The sequence below is a fragment of the Oryx dammah genome, unplaced genomic scaffold (genome assembly GCF_014754425.2).
Source record: "Oryx dammah isolate SB20612 unplaced genomic scaffold, SCBI_Odam_1.1 HiC_scaffold_24, whole genome shotgun sequence".
Lineage (NCBI taxonomy): Eukaryota > Metazoa > Chordata > Mammalia > Artiodactyla > Bovidae > Oryx > Oryx dammah.
The window spans coordinates 82,690,035-82,694,849 of NW_024070208.1; positions in this window are offsets into that span (position 1 = coordinate 82,690,035).

Below are 4,815 nucleotides of genomic sequence, written 5' to 3' on the forward strand. Positions count from 1 at the left end.
GTCCCCTCACACACACAGCTCACCCGCAAGCCCCGAGGGCCACCAGGAAGCCCATCTCAGCAATCCGGCGTCTGGAAAAAGGTCTGCGACCTGCTCTGGGCACCTTTCTGCATCCATTTTTATTTATTTTTTATGGAAGCATGGTTGATGTAAAATGCTGGGTTACTTCCTGGGGTACAGAACAGTGATTCAGTTTCATCTGTACGCTGACGGCAGGAGGAAAAGGGGACAACAGAGGACGAGACGGTTGGATGGCATCACTGATTCGATGGACATGAGTTTGCACAAACTGCAGGAGCTGGTGATGGACAGGGAAGCCTGGCGTGCTGCAGTCCATGGGGTCGCAAAGAGTTGGACACAACTGAGTGAATAAAAAACAACCACCACCAGTGTGTATATATAATATATTCTTTTCTGGGTTCTTTTCCCTTACAGGTTATTGTAAGATATTGAGAGGAATTCACTGTGCTGTATAGCAGGTCCTTGCTCTCCTTAGTTTGCACCCAGCAGTTCAGTTCAGTTCAGTCGCTCAGTCGTGTCCGACTCTTTGAGACCCCATGAATTGCAGCACGCCAGCGTGTATCTGCTAACCCCAGTCTCCCAACTCACCCCCTCACCCTTCCCCTTTGGTAGTCATAAGTCTGTTTTCCATGTCTGTGGGCCTGTTTCCGTTTTGTAAATAAGTTTACTTGTATTTTTTTTTTTTTTGGATTCCACATATAGTCCATATATTTGTCTTTGTCTGGCTTTCCTCACTTAGTGTGATAATCTTTATGTCCATCCATGATGCTGCAAATGGCATTATTGTATTCTTTTTAAGGCTGAGTAGTATTTCATTGTATATATGCATATCTATCTGTCAACGAACATTCAGGTTGCTTCCAAGTGTTGGCTGTTGTAAATAGTGCTGTTATGAACCCTGGGGTGCGTATATCTCTTCAGAGTACCCTCTGACCCTGCAATCCCACTTCTGGACATATATCCAGAGAACACGGTTTCATCTCTTCCCTGGGTTGTCTCCTCTGCCATTTGATTGGACAGAAGCCAAGAGCAAACTGCCCAGATTCAGAAGCTATCTGCAGAGCATCCTTCCTTGGGCTGATCATGCCTGTCCTAAGGGCTTCCACAGTCAGCTCTCTGTTCTCCGCAAGCCTGCCCAGGCTAAGACGAGCCAGGGAGCACACCCTCTTTCTGGACCGTTTTGTCATCTTTTGATTTTTAGTGCAGATGAAAAGCTACCAGGTCTGGGATTTGGAACATACTCCATCCTCTCTGCAATAGTATGAGGTGTTTGCTGAAACATTGAACATAAACGTGTTACGTGAGGTCCAGTCACGACCACTGAACAGAATCACAGATTCCATTGTTGTTGTTCAGTTGCTTAGCTGTGCCTGCCTCTTTGCAACCCCATGGACTGCAGCACGCCAAGCTTCGCTGCCCACCACCTCCCAGAGTTTGCTCAAACTCACGTCCATCGAGTCGGTGATGCCATCCAACCATCTCATCCTCTGTCACCCCCTTCTCCTCCTGCCCTCAATCTTTCTCAGCATCAGGGTCTTTTCCAATGAGTCAGCTCTTTGAAATCAGATGTCCAAAGTACTGAAGTTTCAGCTTCAGCATCAGTCCTTCCAATGAATATTCAGAGTTGATTTCCTTTAGGATTGCCTGGTTTGATCTTCTTGCAGTCCAAGGGGCTCTCAAGAGTTTTCTCCAACACCACAGTCTGAAAGCATCAATTCTTCGGCACTCAGGCTTCTTTATGGTCCAACTCTCCCATTGGTACGTGGCTTACATCGCCACATTCCTCTGCCTCGTTGTTCTCTACCATTGCCCTCTTTTCAAACTTATTTCACACTGATCTCAGAGAAAGCGTCCTCTCTTGGGCTTCTTCCGTCTCTATTAAACGTACAGTGTTGCTGGGGAGAAGCCTGCAATTTGCAAAATGTCTCCTAAAAGGAGTGACATCCAAGTTTGAGAGAAGACCCAAGAGGGAGTTGCAAAGAGGAGAGAGTGATGGCTGGGTCACAAGTACAGCACATTTATGCTGGCAGAGGAGAATAACCACAGGAATGAAAATGACTCTATAATTAGAATCATATAAATTAGACATGAAAGAGACCTATTAGTTCATCTCAAGCATCCCCAAAGGGACCAGCATCAGACTGTTCCCTACAGAGCACTTTCCACACTTCGTCTATATCACTGTTAACAGGCGTATAGGGTGACGTGCTTTCATTAACGGCACGGACAGGCTCTTTACTGCGATTAAATAACAGGGAATCTTTGATCTGCGCAGTGTGAACACTGCAATTTTAAGACGAAGTTCATGCTTGCGAGGCATATGTGAAAACCAGAATGATGTGAGTGCTTGCGGCTTCAAGTACCCTTGAAACATGCCTGCACACACACGGCCGTGCCCCAAGCCTCGCTCCCCCCACCCCCACACAAGCGGGCTCTCGCTCTCTTCTCGAGAACACTGAAGCCGATAGTCCCAGGAAGCCATCACTCATCTGTGAAGAAGTGAAAATCGGTAATGGATTGGAGATGACTTCCTGGAGTTACTGGTGCCGGGATTCTTGGGAAGGAACAGGAGAGGGAGCCTGGGGAAGGGGCGGGTCTAGTTTCCCTCACAAAGGCAACAGCACGAGACTCACCAGGATGAAAAGGACCCTTCGGCTCTGGCTCGGTTGCTACAATGCGCCCGGGTGGGGCTAGAGATAAAGAACCCACCTGCCAAAGCAGGAGATGTATGAGATGCAGGCTTGATCCCTGGGAGGGGAAGATCCCCTGGAGAAGGAAATGGCAACCCACTCCCGTATTCTTGCCTGGAAAATCCCACAGAGGAGCCTGATGGCGTACAGTCCAAGGGGTCCCAAAAATCAGACATGACTCAAGCAACTTGGCATGCACACACCTCCACAGAGGACAGGGACTCCATAGTAACTGGAGTGGAAGGATGGGGAGGAGACTGAGGGTGAAATCCAACATGTGTTATGAAAGGGGTGAGGACTGGCTAATTCTGAGAATTCTGGAGGATGCTCAGGTCAGACCACCAACAGGGCGTCAGGAGATCGGCCATCTTCCCGGGGGCTTTGGAGTCAGCAGGGAGGTGCCTGCTCGGTTACTCCCTGACTGGGGGATAAGACCTGGCAAAATCTTCATGCCTCTCAAGCCAGTTTCTCCATATGTGAAAGGGGTTCATTTCTTCTTTCAGCAAATGCTTATGAAGCACGTACCAGGAGCCTGGTCCTCTACCGGGTGCCCAGAATACCAGGCACACAAGTCCAACAGCATCTCCTCTGTAAACAGGCGGAGGTGCAGCAGAGTGTTGACCGGGATTAAATTAAGTCATGTTACAGAGCTGACTGCCTGACACGTGAAAAGTGCTTGGCAGACATCCGCCTAATTGTTGCTCTTGTAATGTTATCTGAGGCTGATAAGACTTCTTCACAAGACCTCTTAGTGCTTCTCCCTGAGGACAGGGTGAAGGAACACGGGCTGTAGGCCGACGTATTTGGGGGTGTTCATATCTTCACACTTCTATTTCCTTAAATAATCACACTGCATAAAGAGTGGATTAATTTTGCTTTCTCTAATCTCTTCCCTTACTAAGTCTACGCATCACTGAATGCTTCAGTTGGACTATAAAGAAAGCTGAGCACGGAAGAATTGTTGCTTTTGAACTGCAGTGTTGGAGAAGACTCTTGAGAGTCCCTTGGACTGCAAGGAGATCCAACCAGTCCATCCTAAAGGAAATCAGTCCTGATTATTCATTGGAAGGACTGATGCTAAAGCTGAAACTCCAATACTTTGGCCACCTGATGTGACGAACTGACTCATTTGAAAAGACCCAGATGCTGGGAAAGATTGAAGGTGGGAGGAGAAGAGGACGACAGAGGATGAGATGGATGGCATGAGTTTGAGCAAGCTCCAGGAGTTGGTGATGGACAGGGAGGCCTGCTGCTGTCCATGGAGTCACAAAGAGTCAGACACGACTGAGTGACTGAACTGAACTGAACTGTATACGAGGCATTGTGGGGATATGAGCAAAATGGGAACAGGACCCTCTGCAAGGGAGTCCCTGGGTGACCAGTAGGAATCCGCCAGAAAGGGCGGTGCCCCAGACAGAGCAAGGAGCATGCACAAACGGGGAGGACAGGCTGGGGTGGGGGTGCGAACGAGATCAAGACTCAGCCAGGAGAGTGAGGAGGGTGTTCCACGGCTGAGTCAGGCAGGGCCTCGTAAGGTCGGGTTCCGGTCAGGGTGGTGCCCACGTCTAAGGAGCTGCATATACACGAGGGCCACAGGCTTTGAATAAACATCTCAGGGGACCAATGCTCTCCTTTGGGCAGGTTAAACCAGGTCTGCCATTCCTGGTTGTCCACCGATGTCACAGCATCCTTACCGTTCCTTCACTCCCCTTCCCAGGGCACCTCGCTCAAGGTCTGGTAGCTTTCCAGGGGGCACCTCTCTGCTCCTTCTGTGATAGTTTCCCCGACTTCTCCTCCTGACCGCATGTGTTTCTCGGGTGCTTCCCAAGCTTGGTTTGGTTCCTATGCCTGGTTCTCTTTCTCCAAGATAAGTCTCACCATGCTCACTGCGGGGACAATACCCACCTCACCATTTCTAGTCATATTTCCATCCCAGGGCTTCCCTGGGGGCTCAGTGGTAAAGAATCCACCTGCTAATGCAGGAGACGGGTTCGATCCCCCATCCGGGAAGATCCCACGTGCAGTGGAGCAGCTAAGCCTGTGCCCGAGAGCCCGGGACCACAACTCCTGAATAACCTGTGCTATAGCACCCAGGACCCACAAC